The following is a 26276-nucleotide window of genomic DNA, read 5'->3' as shown; positions in this document are numbered from 1 at the left end:
TTAAATCATACACTTGTTTTCTTTTCTCCTGACAAGACAAATGTTTGCTCCTTGCTGAATCCCTCCTACCTTCATAATTGAGTTGTTCCTTAGTATAAACTTTAACCCACGGAGGATACACCATAGTATGTGGTATGCGTTTCTTGAACATGACAAAAGGAGATTGACCCGTGCTAGTGTGTGGCGTGAACCTATATTCCTCAACCTTCTTCTTAATCATGAATTCCCAATCACACCCTAATTGATTTGCCAACTGAATGGTCTCCTTTAATGTCCTGTTGAAACGTTCCACCATCCCATTTGTCTCAGGATGGTACAAGGCACTCTTTCTATGCAGAATCCCTCTTTTACTCAAAAACTCACGCATAAGTTTAGATGTGAATTGAACCCCATTATCAGTCAAAATGGACCCGGGATTACCTTCTTTACTAAAAACATCTGTGAGAAATTCTACCACAGTCAAAGAGGACACTTCTGAAGAGATCATGATCTCTGGCCACCTAGAAAGCTCATCCATAAGAACTACAACAAATTTTGAATGTGATTTATAGTTCAATGGTCCTAAGATATCAATAGATACTGAGTCCCACACTTCGTTAGGAGCTTTCTTGAGTATCATAGGTTGAGTTCTAACTTTCAATGACTTATCTGCAACATTACACTCCACACAATCACGTACTTTTCTTTCAATATTTAAGTCCATACCCGGCCACCAGTATACTCCTCTCAGTCTTTCTTTAGTTTTACAAATCCCATGATGACCACTATGGGCAAAATCCATGATGCGCTCACGCAAGTTACACGGGGAATTAACCTTTCTCCTCTCAATACTATCCCATTCTGAATGGACAATTCATGCCAAATTTTACTATAATTCTCACTTATATCTTCATTTTTATTTAAGGCCCGTCCATCCAAAAGTAAATCTCTGACACGGGAAAGATTTGCATCATACTCCATTCCTTGTAACCATTCATCCTCTGTAACACACCCGTCAGTGACAGCACATACCTTAACATCCTCATCAACCCACCAGGAATCATCAGAGTCATAACCATCCCAATCAACATTCTTCATTCTGGATAAACAGTCCGCTGCTTTGTTTTCACACCCCGGAACATACTTCACATCAAAATGGTAATCCTGTAATCCAACAATCCACTTACAAATGCGACCCGAAACATTATCCAACCCCTTTTTCTCAAAGATGTCACGTAGAGGTTTGTGATCAGTGTATACTTCAAACTTGACTCCCCACAGAAATTGTTTAAATTTTCTTACAGCCCAGAAAATTGCTAAAGCCTCTTTTTCGATAGTTGAATATTTACACTCCGCTCCACGTAAACTAAGAGACGCAAATGCAATAGTATTGATTTTGTCCTTATTAAACTGTCTTAAAACACATCCTAATCCTTTCTCAGATGCATCCGTGGTAATTGAGCAAGGTAGATCTGGTTAGAAACTATTAAGAGATTGAGCTAAAGACAAACCCATCTTTAAATCTTCAAATTCTCTCTGACACTCAGAGTCCCAGTTAAATTCAGATCGGTTCTTAAGTAAACTCCTAATAGCACAAGTTCTTTTAGCCAAATCAGGAATGAACTTAGCATAAAATTCCACCATACCCAAAAAGGACTGTACATCAGATTTACTTTCAGGTGCTGCTAGCTTTATAATGGCATGAACTAACTCCTCTTTAGGCTTTACTCCTTCCGCAGAAATCATGTGACCAAGATAGGAGATTTCTGTTCTAAAAAACTTACACTTCTCCTTTTTTAAAGTTATCCCCTTGTTTCGGAAAATGTTAACCACACTCCTGACAGATGTTCTATGCTGTTCAAGAGTATCTGAAAAAACAAGAACATCGTCCTGAAAAAATTTCACAAAAGGCAAATCACCTAGTAACCCATTCATCAGTCTTTGAAAGACGGATGCCGCCGAACATAATCCAAACGGCATCCTGTTGAATTTAAAAACACCAAAACGAGTGATAAATGAAGTCAACAATTTAGATTCTTCGCACTGTGAAACCTGGTGATAAGCTGAGCTGAGATCCAAAGTAGTGAAGAAACGGGCATTGCCCAAAGAACTTATCATTTCTGTAATGTTAGGTAAGGGAAATCTGTCCTCAACCACATCCTTATTCAAATTTCGTAAGTCTATGCATAGCCTAATATCTCAGTTGGCTTTAGAAGCAACTACAATTGGGGCCACCCATTCCGCAGCTTCCACCTTCTCAATAATATTTTCCAATTCTAATCTCTGAAGTTCCACCTTAACTTTGTCCCTTAAACTAAAAGGTATGTTCCTAACCTTACATGCTATAGGAATAGCTTCTTTTTTAAACACAATGCGGTGCTTGTATCCTTTTACACACCCAATCTTATCAGAAAAAACTTCAGGAAATTCACTCATAAGATCATCACTACCAGAGCAGACCTTTTGAACTTGGACTTGTGGAACTGCATTAGGGTTCAATACAATATTGAGTAATTTCTGATGGGGCCAACCCAAAATAGTATTCCCTACTACGGGAACGTAAATCTTCCCTTCAATGGTATTCCCTTTGAACATGACTTTAGCTTCAAAATATCCTCTCAACTCAATAGGTTTTCCCCCATAACTAAAAGGCAAAACATCTGGAGGTTGAAGAGTAACCTTGTTCGCAAAATGTTTTAAAAAATCTGACTCTGAAATCAGAGTAAATTTTGCACCTGAATCCATCATCATGCCAAAAATGAAGTAATTTCGATGCAGGAAACCAGGAAAACAGTAATCCGTATTTATTGAAGAATAATTCTCAATGAAGAAAAGGAAACTCCAGCCACTCCTGCTCTGCTCCTTCACCAACTGTCATTCCCACATTCCAAGCAGTCCCATTGATGGAGCAGGGGCGGCCGGAAGAAACCAAGTAACATGTTACAAATAAACAAAAAGCAAAACAATGAAATACAATTACACCAGTAATATGATACATTTTAAATACATGAAAGTTATTTTTTCCTTACTTATTCTTAACACAATACCACACAGTGGCTGCAGGAGGAACACCACCAGGAGATCAGGAAAGTATTGCAGGCCCTGAACACCACCATAGTCTCCATAGCAGAGGTGCTGGGTGATATGGCCAATATCATGAGGGAGTACACATCACACTAGAGGGCCCCTTCCACTAGCCAGTCAACTGACCAGCCCTCCACATCTGCTGCAGCTAATGGACAGGAGGCCCTGCCACAGGACCCACAGGCCACCAGCACCCCTCCCTCTGCAGAAGGTGAACCACCCCAAAATGTTCCCTGCTACCCAGACAGACACCAGAGACCCTTGCCAAGACCAAGACCACCACCAGGAAATTACCCCCTCCTAAATGTCCCCCTTGTGTTCCACTGTGTCACCTTGTCTACTTTGAACTGCCATTGCTCCCCTTCCTATGGCCCTTTGGACACTGGACCTGTGCTACGAACAGACTGGACCACTACTCTGGACTATTCCCAACCATCACCCCACTCTATTGCACTTCCCATTGTAGAACAATTTTCAGTAAACACCCTTCGACACAACTTGAGTAATAGTGATTTATCTACAGGTAATGTACAATGTAACAAAGTGTAATGAACTGCATAATCCTGTGGAAATGTCCAGTAACATGTTGACTCATCCAACAAATGTGTCTCAGCAGTCTGTACACATCACAGCAGTACACTGTTGGAACAACACCAACATCTGCAATAAGGGAAGATATAGATGACAGTCAGGTGGGATGCAAAGGGAATGACTGGCATCATGCTGCAGTCACACAGTACAATACTAAAATGTAGTCTTGCTTAGTTCAACAGTCTTACCTGAGTGTCATTGGAAGTACTGCTGGATCAATTGTGACCTGCTGTCCACATGCTCCTCCTTACTGTCCTCAGTGTCCACTGCTGCCACAGATGCATTGTCACCCAACTTCTTCTGCAGATATGGTACATGCTGCCTGAGGGCCAAACTGTGCAACATGCAGCACCCAACAATGATTCAGCAGACCTTCTCAGGGGAGTAGCATAGTGATCCACCTGTCAGATGGAGGAACCTGAACCTAGCCTTCAGGAGACCGAAGGTCCTTTCTACAATCCTCCTGGTATGCTCATGGGCATCATTGTACCTATTTTCAGCCCCTGTTCTCGGATTCCTAACAGGGGTCATGAGCCAGGACAGGTTTGGGTAGCCAGAATCACCTGCAAGAAGTAAGGGACACACATTAGCCCTGCACAATGGCAAGGGCTATGACTCCTGAAGGCATACACTCACAAACATTGGGTGGAGACACAGGCTCACCTATTAGCCACACTCTGTGCCTCTGTAGTTGTGCCATCAGCTGTGGGACACTGCTATTCCTCAGGACAAAGGCATTATGCACCAACCCTGGAAACTTGGCAGTGATGTGGGAGATGTACTAGTCAACCAGGGACACCATCTGGACATTGAGTGAGTGGAAACTCTTCCGATTCCTGTACACTTGTTCATTGGCCCTGGGGAGGACTAAGGCAATATGGGTCCTGTTGATGGCCCCAATAACATGAGGTATATGTCCCATTGTATAGAATCCAGCCTTCACAGTGGGTAAGTCATCTACCTGGGGTAATGGGATGTAGCTGCACATGTGTTTTTGAGCAAGGCAGACAAAACCGTTGCAAGCACAATCGAGAACACTGGCTGTGACATCCCTGACGCTATAGCCCACTGTCACCTGGAAGGAGCCTGTTGCCAGGAAATGGGGCACTGACAGTACCTGCACAAGAGGGGGCATTGCTGTGATGCTACGGATAGCAGGTAGCAGATCAGGTTCCAATTGTGCACACAGCTCTGTGATTGTGGCCCTGTCCAGACGAATGGTGAGAATGATGTGCCGGTCCTCCAGTGTAGCCAAGTCCACCAGGGGTCCGTACACGGGTGCTTGCCACCTCCTATTCCTCCGCAGTCGTTGGTACCTAAGGGACCCAAATGTAGAAAAGGAGTGTCAACAGGAACCATGAGCACACTACAGCAGTGTACACAGAGCATGGTTGTATGTTGGACACTGGAACTGTGTAGGTGAGTACATTCGACTACAATGACGCACTTATTAATCTATACATGTGTACCAGCATTACAAAATGGCACCCTCCTGTCCTGTATTTAGGGACAGGTGGAAGTGACCTCACACCGCTGGCGTTGGCATCATGGCGGGAGGCGGTCTGCACCCCCGTGCAATTCCTTATTGGCCAACATGGCCCTCTATGGAGTATGGGAACCAATGATGATCAACTCCTGCGGTGATGGTGTTCACCGCCATGGACGTGACCACCATTTCCTTTCTACCACTTCATTTGATTCCTGACTTTCCACAGAACGACATATCTACTATGTGTGCTGCTGTGACCTGTGTCTGGAACCTTCCATGGCTCGTGCTACAGGGGAAAGTACCCCAGCCTTCATGTCAGTTGGAGTGCCTCGTGGACGGGGTCCTACCCAGTATGGCCAGTTGTATGGGCCTCCAGACCAACAGGTGAGTACACCATGGGTACGTTGCATGCGACATGACTGCATGGAGATGTGTGTGTGTGCAGGCAGTGTGTCAGGTGGGGGGGTATGGCTGGTGGCAGCGTCAATGCAGGGGTGTGGGTCATCTGTGTGCCTGATGAGGGGAAGTGCTTTTTGTGGGCCATATGTGACAGGCTGGATTGTCAGGTTCATGGTGTACCGCCTTTTGTGTTTCCTCTACAGGTAGGCGCCCATCAGAAGAAGGGATTGTGGTGTGCCATCGCCAAGGACGTGCGGACCCTGGGGGACTATAGCAGGCTGAGCACCCACTGCAGGAAACGGTGGAAGGACCTGAGACGCTGGGCCCAGAAGCCAGCGGAAGCCCAGCTGGGTATGGACTCCCAACAAGGAAGGGGTGCCTGTCGAAACCTGACTCCTCTGCTGGCCCGCACACTGGCGGTGGCCTACCCAGAGCTAGATGGGCGCTTGAGGGCATCACAGCAGCCCCAAGGGGCTGAGTACAGTGTGTATGTCAACCATCTCTGTTGCCTGGCATGGGATTTGGGTGCAGAGTACTAGTCAGTGGATGCCCCAATATGCCAATTCAGATAATGCTGTGTGGTCCAGCTCAGGATAATAGGGTGTAAAGCATGTATTAGATAACTAGGTAGGTGGCTTCCCATGTCAGACAGGGCTTAGCTGGACCCAGTTGGTGTGAAGCTGGCAGGGTTTGGCTCCTACATGCTGTGGTACTTAGTCTATGGTATGCCAGTGTGGTCCATACTGCCCATTTGCAGTCTCAGTGTGTGACAGTGATGTGTCTGTCATCTGTGCTGTTGGTGCTGAGATTGACCCTGTGCTCCCTTTCTCTCTCTCCCTCCTCTCTCTTCTTTTGTCATCCTGTCCATGTGTGCATTAGCATTATCTGGCGAATGAGCAGGGGCACCAGCGACTGAGGGAGTTGGAGCCCACGGGACCCAGGAGGCAGAGTCCACCGACGCCAAAGGGACCAGTGGGACCAAGGTCGAGGGGAGCACCGCAGCAGGGACAGGAGGTGACACCACTGACTCTGATTCGTCCTCTGATGGGAGCTCCCTGCTAGTGACGGACCCCTCTGGGACCCCAGCTACAGGTTCTACTGCTACCCCCTGTATCAGCACAGCCCTCTCAGTAGCTCCCCACCCAGTTGCCCATGCCCGCTCACCCAGGAGGGTGGGCATCTCCTTCGCCCCAAGCACCTCAGGCCCTGCCAGTCAGCCCTGCTGCCCTCAGTTAGGTGGCTATTGACCTCCTGAGATCCATCTCTGTTGGGCCATCAACCATTGTGAATGTCGTCCAGGGGCTGGCATCCCAGATGCAACAATGTAATGCCTTCCTGGAGGGCATCCACGGTGGGTTGGCGACCCTACAGAGATCGTTTCAGGCTTGGTTTCTTAACTGACGGTAGCCAGTGTCCCTGTTTCATCCGTTCCCTGTCCAACTACCACTACCCAGTCCGAGTTTCCTCACCCCAACCCATCCCACGCACACATTCAGACAAGCATGCACCCAGAACAACACGCAAGACTCTCACAGACAAACACAAGCAGCACACTTCAGTCCATAGGCATTCCCACAGCCAACAGACAGATGCACACACAACATCATCCACTGCCTCCACTGTCTCCCCCTCCTCCTCCTACCACACAGTCACATACTCACTCACACCTGCATGCACTCCATCAACAGTCCCAGATCCTACCACCTGCACAGCCTTGCCCACAGTCACCACAACAGCAGACCCACAGACATGCACCCACACACCACATGCGCAGTCACCACCACCACATGCAGCACACCCACCTCACTTGCAGACACCACCAAATCATCCATCCACACGTCATATTTGTCCTCCCCAACCATGTCTTCCCCCTCCAGTAACACACACACGCTCACACTCAGACCCCCAATAGCCATCCACCTCACACACGCACACTGTCCATGCAACTGCACCCAAGTCCAGCACACCTCCTCTTACTACAACCACTCCCTCTACCTCCACTCCCATCCCTCCTCCCACATCCCACCCCATTGTCCCTAAGAAGCTTTTCCTTTCCTGCCTTGACTTCCTTCCTCGCCCTCCCCCCCGTACTGCCCATTAGAGGAAGGTCACACCACCCCAGGCCAGTACCTCAAGCACCCAGTCCAACACAGCTCCACTCCCAAAGTCTTCAGCTGCCACTATGGGGCATATGAGTGTAAAGCCGGACACCCACAACATGGACAATCCTCCCCCCGAAACAGAGGACTAAGGTGTCTCCCCCTCCCAAACAGATTGGCAAGACCTTGGTACCACCTCCAAAACCCAGGGCCAAGGGGGCCCCAACGAAGTCCCTGCCCAAGGAGGCCCACCAGACATCCAAGGCCAAGGAGGCCCCCCAGAAATCAAAGGGCAAGGAGCCCCCCCCCAGACATCCAAGGAGACCCCCCAGACATCCAAGGCCAAGGAGGTCCCCCAGAAATCAAAGGCCAAGGAGGCCCCCAAACATCCAAGGCCAAGGAGGCCCCCCAGAAATCAAAGGCCAAGGAGGCCCCCCCAGACATCCAAGGCCAAGGAGGCCCCCAAGAAATCAAAGGCCAAGGAGTCCCCCCAGAAATCAAAGGCCAAGGAGGCCAACCAGACATCCCTGGACAGGGAGGCTCCCCAGAAATCCCTGGACAAGGAGGCCCCACAGGAATCCCTGGACAAGGAGACCCCTCAGGAATCCCTGGACCAGGAGGCCTACAATATAGTGCCCATGGAGCAGCATCCGGAACCAGAGGCCAAGGAGCAGCATCCGGAACCAGAGGCCAAGTAGCTGCACCCAGAACCAGAAGCCAAGGAGCTGCATCCGGATCCAGAAGCCAAAGAGCAGCATCCGGAACCAGAGGCCAAGGGGCACCATCAATAACCAGTGGGCAGCCGGCCCCCTCCTCATCCTGTGGGCAGGAAGCCTCCTCCAGACCCAGTGGGCAGCCAGCCCCCTCCTCATCCTGTGGGCAGCCAGTCCCCTCCTCATCCTGTGGGCAAGAAGCCGCCTCAAAAACCAGTGAGCAGCTAGCCCCCTCCTCATCCTGTGGGCAGGATACCCCCTCCAGAACCAGTGGGCAGGAAGCCCCCTCCAGAACCAGTGGGCTAGGAGCCCCAACACTTCTGCCCATTTCCAACATGATGCCCCTGAACAGTGGAGTCCTGATGTTGTCAGAAGTCAAGTTGGGGCTTGGACTTTGCCCTGGGGGCATTAGTGACTTTGGACTGGCCTTTGGGACTGCAGTTATTTATTTCTGCAGATGTGCATGTTTTTGTATTTTACATATTCATACAAAAGGAATATAGTGGTTGGAACTGTGCATGTGTCCTGCTTTTATTTACTCTGGGATTATGTTGCTGTTTATGCCTGTGCATGTGTTTCTGGGTGTGTGGTGTGTGAATGGTGTGTGTTTTACGTGTGTGTGTGTCACTCTCCCCCCTCTTTTCCACCTTTGTATGCTAGGCGGCTGTACTTACCGTTGTCGTCTTCGTCGGCATTGGAGCTCCAGGACGGCCATGGCATGGTACAGCATTGGGAATACTTGCAGTTCAGGTTCCATGGCGGCTGCAGACTCCTGTGTTCCTGGAGGTGAGTGGCTCCTTTTGAATCATGTGTTTCCTCCAGGCTTTTGGTGTCGTTGCTACCTCCCCGGGGATCGTGGCGGTGTGCTATGTCATAATATGGTGGGTGGGTCCTTGTGTTCCGCCTGCCTGTAGGTGGCTACCGCCGTGTTCGGTGTTCGTACCGCGCTGGCGGTTGGTGTGGTACATTGGCTGTCTATGGGAGGGATCACCGCCATGGTCATAATTTGGTGGTCATTACCGCAAGCCTATTGGCGGTGACACCGCCAAGTTAATCATGGCGGTCAGAAGACCACCAGGGTCATAATGACCACCATAATCTTGTCTGGTTGGGTTAAAAGCAAGCCTGACAGTGGTGAAAGATGTATCATTCATACTCAGATTAATGTTATTGAAAACTAACTTGGTGCATGAAGCCCAGTAGATAAGTGTTTTTAGGCTTCATAGCCAGAGGTCTTTTATTAAACATTGCAATCTATGCAAATTTTTTACTTTTTAGCTGCTACCTTTGGGGAGGTTATGACTTTTTCTGGAATTTTGAACCTTCAAAAAGGACTAACTAAAGCCTTAAATTCACTGCTGCAGGAATTAGCCAACCTCAAGCTTTGAAAACAGAGAAGACCAAATACGTTTCCGACTGAAATAGGCTTTTGGGCATCATAAGAACGTCAACTACTCAAAGAAGTAACATGTCATAATTTTGAAATTCTTTACGTGCATATCCGAAACACCCATGCCTTTATTGGATAGTGATTTTTTTTAGTAAACAAATTTTATTGATATTTAGTAACTCACATAGCAACAGCAAGTAATAGTCATACATGAGTATTTGCAATTTGCATTCAACAGTCATGAATTGTACTTAACTGTACTTCCCCATTAGTCTCTGAGTTCCAACTTTTTCCCTCCACCCACTTCCTTTCATCTTCATTACCTCATCATCCCCTAGTCCTCTCCCTGCCCTTGTATGAGTCAGTGTCCTAATATGGTTGTAATAATATGATTGAGTTTTCTAGGTAGATGGCTAGTTTTGTCAGTGATGGTGTGTGAATATTGAGGCAGGATGTGGGGGCCGTGGCCAGTGTGGAGATCACCCACAGTATTTAATTTAGCCCTTGAATCTTTTCCAATTGTTGGCTGCGTCAACAGCAGGGGAGTGCAACCTGGATCTCCGGGGGATGAGCCTACTGATTGGTCTTCTGGTGCGTTGAAGGTATCTACCAGCCCCTCCCATGCCCGGACAATCTCAATCTGTCGTATCCGCCTCTTGGCTTCTCTGAGGAGTACCTCCCCCTTATAGGCTGCCCATCTCTCCACTTCTCGGTGCCAGACTGTGGTGCAAGGCCCCTCCCCCCGATGCTTTCCAATTACAGATTATTTCCCTTTCAATTAGGACCAATGCCAAGTCCTGGAATCTACAAGTGACTTACCTTTATTGGATACTGATGCATGGCCTTTTCTATCTGCAATAACATCCAGAGGTTGTAATGATAATGTGCACAATTGTGTTTGGTATGACTGTTGAAATAGTAGCAGAACTGCCTCCCATTCCTTATGTTCAGCTATGCACTAAATGAGACTGCCAACTACATGCAAATCAGTCTAACCAAACTAAACGTTTCATCCAGAACAACGTTAGTTCCATATTTTCATAGAAACTGAGAATATTGTTAATATGGTGTACTTTTAATGATAGGAAAATCTCTATACAGAGGTTGACTACATATTCACCTTTTCTTCAAAATTAAGCATTTCCTTTTTTAACTAAGCCTTGTGGAGGGGTTGCCTCAAAGAATATCTTTCTTAGAAACAGAGAGGTTTGGTTAGGAAAAGTAGTAGCCATCCAAAAATATGTAATATTTATACCATTTTTTATTTACCATAGCTATTTGATCTTGACTATATTTTCTATGGCCGCACTGGCTAAATCTTGTGCCTTGTCAATAAATGATGACAAGAAGATATTTTTACCTGGTATTTATGGGTCAGGGTGTTCCCTCCAATTGGAGGATGTTGTCTGGGTTCCGATGGTACTCTGCTGGACTGTGTTTTTTCTCACCATACTCAAAATGGAAAAAGCATATGGTTATGTTTAGTGGAGAAACCTGGAGGAGAAACTTGGGCCCAGTGGAAAATTCACCACAACATTGACGCCGGCTCGTAATCAAGCCAGCGGCAATGTTGTGGTGCGTCGGGTGCGACAGCACCTGTCACGCATTTCACTGCCCGTAATTCGGGCAGTGAAAAGCGTGATGGGGCTGTCCATGTGGGCCCCTGCATTGCCCATGCCAAGTGCATGGGCAGTGCAGGGGCCCCCATGGGGCCCGACACTTTCTTCCCGCCAGCCTTTGCATGGCGGTGAGACTGCCATGCAAAGGCTGGCGGAAAGGGTACTCATAGTCCCCAGGGCAGTCCTGCTTGCAGCACTGTCCTGGCAGATTGTGACTGCCGAGACCACCTGGGGGGTCTGAAACCATAGTTCACAAATGCATGTATAATGCATGTAACACAATGCATATTCTGCATTCTTTTAGACCCAGATTCCACTCAAGTAGCTTTTGGGCACATTTCCCTCTTTGGAAAGTGCAGCATTAACTGGACTACTACTTCATGTATCCTACCTTATGTACAGGACTTTTTATATAGATCATTAGCTTGTTATCGATAATCCCATTTCAAAATAGAAAGCACCAGATTTAGCCCGGAAACTTATAATATTTATAATTGTTTAATGTGATTTTTTTTTTTTAAAGGTTATACAGTTAATAGATAATCATTATACCTTATCACAATGTATTATAAGGGTCAGAGGTGACATTCTCAGTACATAGGTGGTTAAAGGAGAGATACAAGGTCTAAAAGTGTGATCTAATCATTGTGTTTCAAGCTAAGCTACCATCTTCAGGACTTCTGGGCATCAGAGTATAGGAAAGCAGCCATGTAGTGAAAAGACTCAGGCTCTGAGATTGAAATTTACATCTAAGATGAAAAGTAACTTAAAAAATACGATTTTTGGTATATGATGGGGGAACATCTGGACCAACGATTCTGAAACCACGACGTTGATGTTATCGCAAGCATAACCACTCTTGCGTTAACAACGACTCCCTTTTTCTCTGCCTTAACCACGCATGTGCTGAACAACGCACATGCGTGGTTAAGGCAGAGAAAAAGGGAGCCAGCATCTGGAGAGGACGCAGTCAGGTAAGTGGGGCTGGGGCAGGGTTGGGGGTAGTTTTTATGGGTGGGGTGGATTAAGGGCTTGGGGTGGGAGGAGGGCAGGATAGTTTGTTTTTTGGGGGCGGGGTGGGAGGGTCAAGGTAGTGTGGTTTTTGGGGATGGGGTCAGGCTAGTTTGGTTTTTGGGGTGGGGGTCGAGGTAGTGTGGTTTTTAGGGGTGGGAGGTCGAGGTAGTTTGTTTTTTGGGGATGGGGGTACTTTGTTTTTTGGGTGGGTCGGGTTAGTTTGGTTTTTGGGGGTGGGGGAGTTGTTGGTTTTTGGGGGTGGGGGGTCAGCGTAATTTTGTTTTTAGGGGCAGGATAGTTTTATTTTTGGGGGTGGGGTCGGTAGTTTTTAGGGCGGGTGGGAGGGTTGGTGTAGCTTTTAGGGCTCAGGGTTGGTGAGGAGTATCAGGGTACTTGTATTTTTAGGGCGGGTGGGGGGGGTGGCATGCGAAAACCACGCATGCTGTTCCACACATGCCTTTACTAGGCATGCCTTTACAACGAAAAATTATTGTACAGGCATGCGTGGTAAAGGCATTCGTGGAAACAACACAGTCGTTGTTCTGACCGTGTTGTTCAGGCATACATGGTTGGTGCATGCGTTGTTCCATCATACATTCATATGATATGTTGCAATTTTTTTATATTATGAAACCGTAGCCAACATAGATTTAGCACAAAAGTGTGCTGTCTATAAGTAGTAAACCAAGGTGGGATAATCGATCCCACATTTCAAAAGACCCGAACACTGAATTTAGTTGTAGTCTGATTTTAAAGTAAATGAGTCAAAAAGATATCTGAGGTAGGCAGTACAATAGTTTACTTAGATAGGAACAGAAGCCCAGGGCTAAAAGCCATAAGAGAATCAATACAGTGCATACCCCACAAGCCCTGTCACATTTAGTTGTTTTATATGAGGTTTAGAAACCCCGTACAACTTCAGTATAATGCACAAGTGGCAGAATGAGATCGTATATTTCACCCATGTAGTAGCACTAACAAGTATATACACACTCAGGACAACACTAGAGAAAAAATAACACTGGCATCAAGGGCTTTAAGTGGGATGAAAAAAGTTTCTGTGTGGGTGGTGTAGGGCTTCCCCAGCTCGGGTATCTGTCAAGACCGACACCACACATGGAGCTGTACATTACACATCTTTATTCGTTTGCGTGTAACCACTAACTCAACATTCTAAACCTGCATTCACTTCACCATGTTGCAACACTGACATCACAGTTCTACAGTCATTCAGGAGCCAAGAGGGTTCTGTCATACATAACTCACACTACACTACATCTCCCCCTACGGTAAATAAAAAATTTCAATTTTTTACAAATTTATATAAAATCATAGCGCTTCGATGAGCCTTTGTGGTACTCAATACAAGTGTCCAGGATCTGCGTTGGCGATGCAGGAGCAACAGCAATCAGGGGTCTTTCAATTGTCTTTTCCGAACCAGTCTCTACGTTGACATCTGTTTCTAATGAGTGGTGAGACACATGTTTGAAATGCGAGGAATCCTGCACAATGGATTTCCCAGGACGTTGGGCAGTCACTTTGTATCCTTTGCTTGTTACAACATGGAATGGCTCAGCATCAAATGGAGCATCAGACTTACGTTTTCTTGGCTGATCGACAAGCACTCGATCTCGTCTTATACAAACAATGTATTTTGCGTGTCGTTGCTTGTCTGCATAGGCCTTAATTTTCTTTTTACAATCCAAGTCTTTGGTATGGGTTTCTTCCACAGTACTTGCATTGGCCCACTGAGGTAACTTGGCCTCCCGAACATCAAAGTTGCAGGGCTTTCACCTGTGGTTGAGTGAGGAGTTGAACAGTAACCTTGTAGGGTAGCTTTCTGTAATCTACTTATGAAACGTTTGACAAGACCATTAGCCAAAGAGGTGTGATTTTCTGATGCTTCACATTGAGATGATTGAAAAACACTGAATTCTCGACTGTTGAAAGGTGGGCCATTGTCAGATTTTAAGATCACAGGAATACCCTCTGTCACAAAGATGCCATCTAATCTCTCTATGACTCTCTCTTGAGTGATAGATGAGAGATCTTCTACCAATAGACAACAGGAGTATTTAAAAAAAAAACATCAGGTGATGTCCATTATCAAGAGGACCGAAAAAGTCAACAGCAATTCTTTCCCATGCATGCTTTGGCAACTCTGACATGCTTGAGGGGTGTTGAGCGTTTTTTGAGTATTCCACAATGTCCTTCATGGCCCACTTCAACTACCTGTTGTCACAGACTCCCCAGAATAACAATTCTTGAAGCTCTCAGGATCATGCCTTCTTGTCTCACAGACAGTTCATCTTTGACATTCTTGAACTTCTGGTATTCGCTGTCATTAGCAAGAGGTCAAGTGTGCTGGTTCCAAGACTGACGTGTAATAATGTCTTTCAGTTTTAGCATGTCACTATCTTGACTCATGGCCATGATAATTTGCGCCAATGATGTGGCAGCTGGTGTGTTTGATTTCACAATGAAGTTTATGTAGGCTTCAGCAGTCTTGGAAGGGGCACCCTGACACTGTATAGGCACTATGGAGAAGTAGTCGGCAGGGTTTTGATTTTTCCCCAGATGATGCACAATTGTGTAGTTCTACTCTTGTAAACGTAGACCCCAACGTTCAATGTGAGAAGGTGTCTTAGCCTTTGGTTGCCAAAGACAGTCAACAGTGCTTGATGATCTGTCACAAGAGTAAAAAGCTTTCCATTCCACACATGGAAATGTTCACAAGCCTACACCACTGCTAAACTTTCTTTTTTCAGGTTGTGAATAAGCATGTTCAGTTTGGGACAAACCTTTGCTTGTATATGCCACAATACGCCACAATATTTCTTCAAGCATTTGGGTGTCTGCTTTCCTGCACAAGAATTATGCCTATTACGACAGGGCTGTGTGGAGATGTTACTATTCATTGTACTATTCATTGGACCTTTGGAAGCATCTCCTTCATGGAATCCAGAATGTGATGATGCGGCAAGCTGATGTCAGGAATGGAATGGTGTAGGGAGAAAGGGTCTAGGAGGAGATCAGGAAGGCTGTGTTTGATAACTGCTGAAGGTGTTATGACTGCTTAGCTACAATAAATGAAATCTGTGAAAAAGAAGGGGAATTCTGTGGAATAATCTTTACAGGCAGCTAGTGTCAACAACAACTTCTGTATGGAGCTTTGGATCAAACTATGCCATTTCAGTAACATTCTCAGCAGCCTATTTGATTCTGTTAAAGCTTTGCTTGCATTCATGTGACCAATGAAATGAAACATTCTTTTTCATCAAGGCTCTCAATGGAGCATTCAAAGTGGAAAAGTCACTTATGTATCTGGAACAGTAACTGGCCATGCCAAGGAATGACGGTAACATGAAAACATCTTGTGGGGGACTTGCAGTTGACAAAGCTTCCACTTTAGTGGGATCAGGTGTCATACCCCCATCAGAAAAGATATGGCCAAGGAACTTTAGCTTTGTTTTATTGAATTCAAATTTCTCAGCATTCAAAGTTAAACCTGCATCAACCAGTAAACGACATACTAGCTTGAGAACATTATTGTGCTCCTTCTGTGTAGCTCCGAAGACTAATATGTCATCACTATAGTTAAAAGCATTCATGACAGGCAGTATGAAACATCAAATGATATCTTGAAAAGTCTCTGCGGCTGATGACCCACCACAACTTGGGGGCATATTTATACGTTTTGACGCAAAACTGCGCAAACACAGGGTGGCAGGGGACTATGGCAATAGGGCACCAGAAATTACGCAAGGCTGGTTAACACCAACATATTTGGCGTTAACCAGCCTAGCGTCATATCTTGACGCAATAGCACCGAAAAATGGCTCCTGTCTTAGTAAAGACAGAAGTCATGCCCACCACTCCAGTGGCCATGCCCAGGGGACCAGTGTCCCCTGGACATGGCCATTAGACTCAGTGCCATGCAGGGGGCAAATGTAAGGGGCCCCTAATGGCATAGAAAATAAATAAATGAATACTTACCTTTACTTACCTATACTTACCCAGGATGGGGTCCCCCATCCTCTGGTGTCCCTCTGGTGTGGGTGTTCCTGGGGCATGGGGTGGGCACCTGTGGACCAATTCCATGGCGTTTGGCCATGGATATGGGTCCACAGGTACCTTAACGCCTGGTCTGACCCAGGTGTTAAGGTCCGCCTCCCACCTGTGCGACATTTTTGCACGGGGATATAAATATGGAACTACAGGCTTAAGATAATTTTTGGGACGGGAACGCCTACCTTGCATCTCAACATATGTAGAAAAGGCTGTAAAGTACCTGCAATTCACCTTGAGTTCCTACTGATGATATCCTTTATTCAAATTAAGATGAGAGGAGGCTTTCACATCATTCAATTGTGTTATCATGTCAGCAATGTGCTGACCTGGATGTCGTTCTGTTTCAATTGCCTTGTTCGCTTGAAGCATATCCACAAACTGTATACAGCTCCTTCACTGTCTTTCTTGGGTACTACCACTATGGGAGAAACCCATGGCGTTGTACCAGTAGAACGCTCAATGTATCATGTTTAAGTAACGACTCGAGTTCCTTTTCAACAGCGTCTTGTAAATGGAATGCAATTCTTCTGTGTCTCTGTGCAATAGGATGGATATCCACATTAATATTCAATTCTACTTTCATAGTCTTGAGTTTTCCTAACCCACAAAGCAAAGAAGAGACCTGACTTACTATTACTTGATGAACATTCATGTTGTAGTTCACTGAGATCCGTCCCATATCAGCAGCTGTGCTGAAATTGAGTAAACATGCACTTCATGCTGTACCTTGAAGCACATGAATGGGTGCTTGCACCTTTTTCTTCCATTGTCGCTACGAATTAACTTTGACTTTTCTATGGTGTTAATGCAGCCCATGTGTGTACATTAGTTTTTGATTGCACCAGTTGTGGTAATGGAGATAGTTTATTATTTTTCTCTTCAGGCATAATGTTTATCGATGCACCACTGTCGATGATTAAAGGTATTGAACAACTGTTTAGTTTCAGTGTAATTTTCAGACAATGTTTGAATGACTTTGGTACTTTTTCATGTAAACTTTTCTTTGACTGGTAATTTTCTTAACAGGCGGTCAGTCCAGCATGCACACATTTTTCTGAGGTAAACATTGATATTATACCATCACCTTCTCCACTTTCACTTGATATTGATACTGAAGGGCTTTTTGACGATGATTCAGATAACGATTTACTTCATTTAGTGTTGATTTGTCTCAGTTGGTTTTGTTGCTTGGCCTTGTTGGCATGTGTTGAACGTCGCTTCTGGAATGTTCAGGTGGCCATTATGTCTTCTCCCTGTGACGCACTTACTTTTTCCTTCGCTTTGCAAACCATTACAAAAAGGCTGTAATTCCCATAGCCTTTTCAAATCTGTCCAATGGTGGGACATTTACCTTCATGTGGAAACAATAATCCACCCCTAAAACATAACATCTTTTTCTGTGGGGACATCACCATGTGTTCTTCAGCTTTGTGCTTCTGCCTGTTCTTCATGTTCATGACTGACGCACTTTGGGCACTTTCGGCCTCCATATCAGCAGCTTGTCGATTGCCATGCTCTTCAGTTATGGCAGCCAAGAGAACTCGCTCCAGACTAAGAGTTTCTATCAGCATTCCTCGTCTGAATTAATCTGACAAGCATCAGTCAATAACTCTGAGACATATTGCTTCTTTGTCAGTAAATTCATTGAACCTACAGTATTTGATGAGTGTATCTAGTCTCTCAACTAATTTGTCTATGGTTTCACCAACTCTGTCATTCCTGACGGAAAATGTATCTTACGTAATCTACATTTGGCATTCAATTGAACTTGAGATTCAAGGCTTCTTTAATGTGAAAGTATGGAACTTCATTCGCTCGCTTCATTTCTTTATGACTTCTTTTACATCTTGAGGTATTTGAGAATCTTCTTGTTATCTGTTTCTTTGAGTGCATCAATGAAATCATCAAATGTCTCTATCAAAGCAGTCCATCTATCACTTATATTCTGCTTTTTGGCAATGCCAAATGGCGGTGTTGGTTTCAGGAAGGCAGCAGCATTATAGTTGTTTACGGGATTGGCTAACATTGAAAATGGAGTTCTCTCCAATACCGTCTGCTGTCCACTAGGACCTTCTGTGCCATATCTAAGGCTCTGTGACGTGCTGGCCTGTGGGTCATTTTGTACAGTCTGTGGAAGTGTGACCTCTTTCTTGGTCTCTATTGGAGCCCTTAGCTTTTCTGGAGACTTCTGGAGCCGTTTTGGCCGTTCAGCAGTTTTGGTGGTGTGCCTCTTCGGGTATTTGACAGCTCAGTAAGTACAACCCCTGTGCTTCTTCTTGGGTCTCCTCAACTGCTGCTGAAGTCATAGAGCTCATCTTCTTGAGGATCTACTAAGTGTAACAACAGTTTGCTTTATTATCAATTGTTCTGTCAGCTAGCGCTCTTATGTATCATTAGGTATTTGACTATGGTAGTTTCAGCGCTTCTTTTCCGTATCTGTTTGTAGCTGCCTTTAGCGTTATCACTTCATACGCTGTATGGCTTTATATTGCGTAGTAGTGCTGTACCTCTATTTATGACCTTCCCAGCAGGTTCTTGGCCAACGATATATTGACTTTTCTGTTTAGCATTCTTTATCTGCAAATGCTTCATGCAGACTGGATCTGTGCTTTGACTCCACATACGCCAAATGTTCACTCTGGGCTTTGACGGAGGCACATGTGGCACACATGAGCAGTTTGTTTGGACCACAACAAACTTTCTGGGAAAGCACTGTCGATCTCTGGGTTACTCATACCCTACCTCATTGCGAGTTGTAGCGTCCCACCCAAAAACCCACCAAAAACTATGCCACACACAGGGCTGTATATTACATGTCTTCATTCGTCTGTGTGTAACCATGAACTCAACATTCTAAACCTGCATGCACTTCACCACGTTCACCACTGACGTCACAGTTTTATGCAGTTCATTCAAGAGCCAAGAGGGTTCTGCCACACATAACTCACATGACACTACGCGGAGTTCCCTGAAAAGGGTGGGGCCTATCTAATTAAGGGTGTAGCTTAAACATCTGCACTAAAATTCACATGAAGTGCCTCCCTACTCACACATTTGCATAGAATCACAAATGCAACTGACTACGTGATCATTGCTCTGTGCACTTTGCAGAGAGGCCATGGTTTGGATGACCATATATTCTGAACACCTTTTTGCCCCACTGACAGGCACTAAAAATAAAGACCACTGCCTTCAGCCACAATTCAATTGTGCCCCATTGTAAACACTTGGATGTGACTCAATCCAAATTATGCATTGGACAAGAGCAACATGCTGCCTGAAAAAAACATAACACAACATTCTGGAAAAAGTAATTTATATGAAATGCAAGATTAGGTATAGCATGTGAAATGTAAGCTTGAAAGACATGGATTAATTACCTAAACATTTTTTATACTCATTGTTCAGAAATCGATCAGTGTTTTTGCATGGAAAATTAAGGGCATGAATACAGGGCCCAAAAGGGGGCCCATTTCAATGTCTGTTTTACATTTCTCTTGGATCTCAAACTCGGAGGTACCCGGCCAACTTAAAGCCTTGTGGCATCGCTAAGAAGATACAAAAACTAGCATAAGAGATACAAGGAACTAAGTAAGACGAGTCACAGCACTATACTACAGACATTTTGCAAAGGTGGTAAGGGGATCTCACCATTCTGCTGGACGTGGCCTTGCCTAGAAACATATCATATTTAGCAACTGGCAATAAGCACATTGAGACTGTACAAACCCATAATGCGATAATGACGATATTAATGTGCTGGCAAATGGGTTAGCATCCTTTCCATTTCCTAATCCCATTCTAGAGTACAAATAGTTCCCAATCCAAGATGGCAGAGGATAGTGCATCCAGGTCACGTGGGGGAAAAGGCCGTATTTAATTTGGTATAACTAAGAACACTTTCCCTGGCAACTGTGCTTTTTGTTGTTTTCTCAACTCTTACTATTTTGCACCCGAGTCCCCCGTCATGTGTACCTTTGTTGTTTTGTTCGCTGTCTTTGGTTCCTTTTTTATGAGATTCTTCTTAACTTCTTTGCCGTTCTCTACAACTACAAACCTGCTCCTGAAGGCCTGCTGCTATCATCTTTTCCTCTACTCTCTAGCCACATTTGAAGTGATTGCTGATGCTGTGCATTACACCCTGGGCCTCATTTACAAGGCCCTAGCGGCACACTGCGCCACCAGATCAGCATTATTTTTACGCTCCGGTGGAGCAATGTGTGGCTTTTCATGGACCTGTAAATATGGCCCCCTTTCACGCATAACTCTGCGTTCCATGGGTGTTGCTGTAGATGTTCCCATGCAACACCCATGGAACCTGACGGAATCTGATGCATTCCCAGATTTACAAGGTTGGGAATGTGTCAGATACGTATGCCACCTTAGGGGTGGTGTTAAAGTGGCGCAAGGGCGAGAAATAACATTTCTATTTGTTTTTTCCTCTTTCTCTGTGTGCTTCATTCCTCAGCACACAGAGAAAGAGGAAAACACCTTTAATTATTGTTTATGTGCAGGAAAGGAGTCCCTTCCTCCACAGAAACAATCATCCCGGCAATGCAGGCACCCTTGCACCCTGGTGCTAGGGTTTCTGCATTGGCGCTAGACAGCAGTTTGTGCGCCAGCGCTGAGGAAAGTACAAGGATACGTTAAATTTGTGTAAATACAACGCACCCCGGTACTTTCAAAATGGCGCAGCAAGCTGGCTTGCAGCACCACGCTGTGTCATTTCTTTGTAAATGAGGCCCCTTATCCTTAGCCCACAGTGTTGAGTGCAACCAAGAAAACTCAGACAAAAAAATGTGATTAGTGATTGTTGTTCTCACAAAATAACAAAGTGTCTCACTACAGGTGGTGAAAAACTGCAGACTGGGTGTGGATGTCCTCAGGGCCTCTCCAGTGTTTCTCTCTTCTCTTACCCACCATCTATATTTTCCGCAGTCTTATACATAGTGGTTGTTCTATTAGGTACTTGTAATCAGGTTCCCTGGGAGGCAATGGGTTAAGCATTGGCATCCATTCTACAGGGACCTGACACACTTGTTAAGGGAGTAAGAAGTATCTAGTTGCTAAGACGCTGCCCCTGTAGCATCCTTTTTTTCAGAATATAACCTTATTATTTTCTATTATAGCAACAAAAGATTTTTTGAGAACCTGCCTGAAATAGTCTCATATGATAAAACTAACCAGGTTCACTCTCACCTGCGTGTCCCCAACTAATTTGGATGACCTCTTTCCTGTGGTAGTGGTTCATGCCACCCAAAACACTTCTGCTCAACAGATTTAAACACGGTACAACACGTATGGTGTTACTGGTAATTAACATAGCGTTAATACAACCCACACAAGTGTAATGTAGTATACGCAAATTCTAGCTGCTTTCTACCCTCTTCACAGCTCCCCACTGGGCCACAAGCGACAGAATTCTTTCTTGAGCAGCTTAAATCAATTTCTTCTCTGTTCTCTACATTGGTACAAATTGCACATTTTTTTAAATCAGGGATCCCTTTTTTCCTACGTGCTCTCAGCAACTATTCCTTTTTCAGCACAGAGCCAAAATCGATGCTGGGCGTCTCTTTTACTGTCATTCCCTTTTCAAAAGCACTCCAGTCCCATCATGAATGCACTTCCAGCACTGGTACCAGGCTCTAAGCGGTCCAGTTTTGTATAAAAAAAACTTTGGATTTGGGCCCTCTTCCGCTACTGTCAAACATCTCTTAAGTGCTTTCAATCAAATGATTTTGCTGCGCAAGAACCTTACACCAATTATTTTGCTATCTCATCAACAATTCTAAATAACATTATTTGAACCGTGTTTATGCAGCTCCTTATTTGACAAAATATATTTCTGTGTGGAGAAGTTGACGATTGCCCTGGAACAATGAGGGTGGAGTTCGGCAACGATTGGGCCTTATTTTTCACTTACCTTTTGGCGGACTTCTTTTGCGAGCTAACTTGACCCGAGCACCAGTACTTCGCAACCGACATGGGGCTGGGGTACATAGAAAGAACTTATACCCCGTGTACCAAATATCGAGGAGGAATAGGCTGGTCTACTGTATTCAGACAGTGGGCAGTTCTGGGTGCGGGTGCATTGGATGGGAATCGATGTATTCTTCTTTATTATTGTTTTCAGCTTTACATTGATATTCTGATATCTGATACATTGATATTCTGTAATGCAATGGAACATTCCCCTTGCTGGCCAATCGTTGCATGTACAAGTTCTAATAGAATAGAGTTGATTCTACAGAATCTCTTAGCATGACAATGCATACTTTCATGATGACAGGTTAGCAAGTTTTGAGCATCAAAAATATGAAAAGCTCCCACTGCCCAAAGCTGCCAGTTGCCCCGAGTTTACTGCCCCTTTAAAGCTATGCTTTTTTGCCACCATGTTCAGGAATGGGGAAATGAGTCCCTTACCTGTTGCCTCTGGTAGGCTAAACAGTGCACCCACTGCCCTGCTGAGTTTCAGGCGGGAACGGGAAACCTGTAGCCCCCAAATAGTTAAAATCATTCATGCAACCCAGTTTTTGTCCCTTCACCTTTAAGATCAAATTCTTTTTCTTTCCAGGTTCACACACCGTTATGTGTAGTGTGTGCAAAAAAATAACAAATGACAGCTCCACACCTAAGTCCAGCAACAACAGACAAAGTTTAGATCTATTAACACAATCAAAGGCTGTTGACGCCTCCTTAAAGGCCAGGTACAGTGGACAACGCTTAGCTATCAGATATTTACTGATAATCAAGTTCCAATTTAAGCAGTGCTCCACTGTACCTAGCCCTTGTCGGAAAACACATTGAAAGGGACACAAGATGTCATTAGAATTTGCCCACTGCTTCAAGCAATTGAAAACCACTCGCCCGATGACCTTAACCATGCTATCAATAAGCGAAAAGGGGCGATAACGTTTTGGAGACATGCGATCTATGATGGAGAGGGACCAGGAGGTAGGGATCTTGCCACTTAGGCAGTTATTAAACACATTTGTTAACAGAGGCCTCCAAAGAACCACATTACACTTTGCCTGGTAGCTGGCATAACTTCTTGCAAAGTAACTGACATAAGAGGAGAATGCAATGGTTTGCACCTCAGCTGTTCCCTCAAAAACCTGTCCTCCGCCAGATGATAAATTACACTGAAATGCTTAACCCAAGCTATGCCTGGGGCACAACAGCTCAAAAGGGGATTTGGTGGAGAGTCCCTAGGCTTAAGTTTACTAACTATATTCCAAAAGGTTTTCCTATCTTGGGTGGACGCCACACTCTCCAAAGGTTCCCAATCCCTCTTATTCAGCTCCTTTTCCTGGTTAACAGGGTATTTTTATAGTCTCTTTGGGCCTCCCCGCCCAGCAGTCCATACACCACAGGGCTTTCATAATGGCAGCCGTGGGGCACTTACAGTGACGGTCATCCCGTCCTATTTTGCCCTACCCAGGATTGCTAGTAGAGACGTAGGAAAAGTACAAAGCTTACAAACTATTCCTTCGAACTTTCTGGGACAGGGCAGAATCGGGAGGGGGAGTCTGAGATGGGAAATATGAAAAGATATATGTGAACGACCTAAATATTGGTTAAATTACTATTTGCTGCTATAAAGCATAAAAGAAACAGGGGGAATATTGTGTCCTACTTGTTTACTCAACACCCCTCTCCCCTCAAAACACAGAAGACCTACTTAAACAGAAAATCAAGTTTCCAATCAAAAATTAGTGAACATTTCTTTTCCTAGGGCACACGCACAGTCTTGTACCTTGAATCAGCTCATGTGAGATCCATGGGGTGTCAGGACAGCGTAATAACTGCTTATGTTTATGGTTGTCTTGCACTGTGCGGGTCAGAGACAGAGGACCTGCTCTAAATGAGTGCTTGTTAGGTATAAAGGGGCATGAGTTTCTTCTGTGGTGACCACCAGAGAAACCCAACAACAAGCTGCCAAATCCAGCTCTGCGTCCCTGGACCCAACTTTCAATTGGACGTTGCATTTATTAGGGGAGCTTGGCACACCAAAAGCTATGCCCCTTTTCAAAAACTGATCTTTCTGGATCTGCTACATGAAGCAGAGTGATGGCTTCAAATAATTGGATATGGGTTCCTTTAGAGTTAGAAAACTGATATGCTGGACCCTCTTTATTTGTATTGGCAACTCGACACTTTGTGGTAAATCCACATAGTAAAACTCCTTCTTTAAAAATCGAAATAAGATCCAATCCTTCATTCACAGGGACAGTAGCTACCCACTTGTAATGCAGGTCTATAATAATCGAAGATACTGCATTTTTCCTGGCGTTCACATTTGAGAATGGTGTTAGTGCAGGGCTGTCCATGAGTCTTGGGTCCATGTCAGAGTTTCTAGTAAAACGCTTGACTATGCTATGATTACTATTGGGCATACACATGGCATGAGGGAAAACTCTGGGTACCGATGGGTTCCAAATAGAGTTTTATGCCACATATGCTGAATAGCTTTCGCCCATGTTGGCGGAACTTTTTAATGAAGCTAGATCACTTAGGTGGTCATTACAACCCTGGCGGACAGTGTTAAAGCGGCGGTAAGACCGCCAACAGGCCGGCGGTAAAACTTTTGCAATTACGACCATGGCGGAAACCGCCAACAAAGACAGCCACTTTAACACTCCGACCGCCACGGTGGTACAAACAAACAGCGCGGCGGTCACTGCCAACAGGCAGGCAGGAGACAAAGTACCGCCCACACTATTATGACAGGCCAATCCGCCACCTTTTCCGGGGCGGATTCACCGAGGATAAAAACACGGCGGAAACAGGAATTTCGAAGGGAAAACGCTCACCTCTACACACCCCACGAGGAACGAGGACACCATGGACCCGGAACTCCAAATCCTACCTGCAATAGTCTTCCTGCTCCTCTACCAGGAGCACGAACGCCGGCGACGAAGACCACAGTGAGTACTGCACCTACGACACAGGGGAGGGGGGAGGGAAAAGAGAGTGGCACACACACACAACACGCAACACCCCCACCCACACCCACTACAACACACACACTAATGCATATTAATACATCACAGTTACGCCCCCCAACCCCCCAGAAAGAATGCTAAGACAATAGAAAATGAGTGTAACCAATGTAATATATTAAAATCAAGTAGGCAAAAATATATATATACACCATTTACAAAATATATACCAAGCATAGTAGTCCAGGTAGTGCTCCAATTCAGTCCGTGGAACACTGAGCCCACGCGGTATGGGCAAGGCCCACACAAGATCCACGACCATGACGGAGAGAACACTGCAGGGGCATCAGACAGCAACTAAACAGGCACCTCAGGGGGAGTGAAAGGGGGGGCACCTCAGCCGCTTGAGTGCACGGCACCAAATCCACGAGGGGGCCACATGCCCACTGTTACATCCTGGGGAGTGCAAAGCCACAGTCTCTCAAGTCACTACAGTGGGTGGTCTGCCCACTGTTCAATCCTGGGGAGTGCAAAGCCACAGTCTCTCAAGTCTCTACAGTGGGTGGCTTGCCCTCTGCTTTATCCTGGGGAGTGCTAAGCCACAGTCTTTCAAGTCTCTACAGTGGGTGGGTTGCCCACTGTTCCATCCTGGGGAGTGCAAAGCCACAGTCTCTCAAGTCTCTACAGTGGGTGGCCTGCCTACTGTGCAATCCTGGGGAGTGCAAAGCCACAGTCTCTCAAGTCTCTACAGTGGGTGGGTTGTCCACTGTTCCATCCTGGGGAGTGCAAAGCCACAGTCTCTCAAGTGGATAACAGTCTCCACTGGTTCTGGAGGGGGGCCTTGTTCCCAGAGTGCTTCATCCTGCTAAGGACAGAGGTAGTGGAT

This window comes from Pleurodeles waltl, chromosome 5 (genome assembly GCF_031143425.1).
Source record: "Pleurodeles waltl isolate 20211129_DDA chromosome 5, aPleWal1.hap1.20221129, whole genome shotgun sequence".
Lineage (NCBI taxonomy): Eukaryota > Metazoa > Chordata > Amphibia > Caudata > Salamandridae > Pleurodeles > Pleurodeles waltl.
This window is presented reverse-complemented; position numbering follows the sequence as displayed.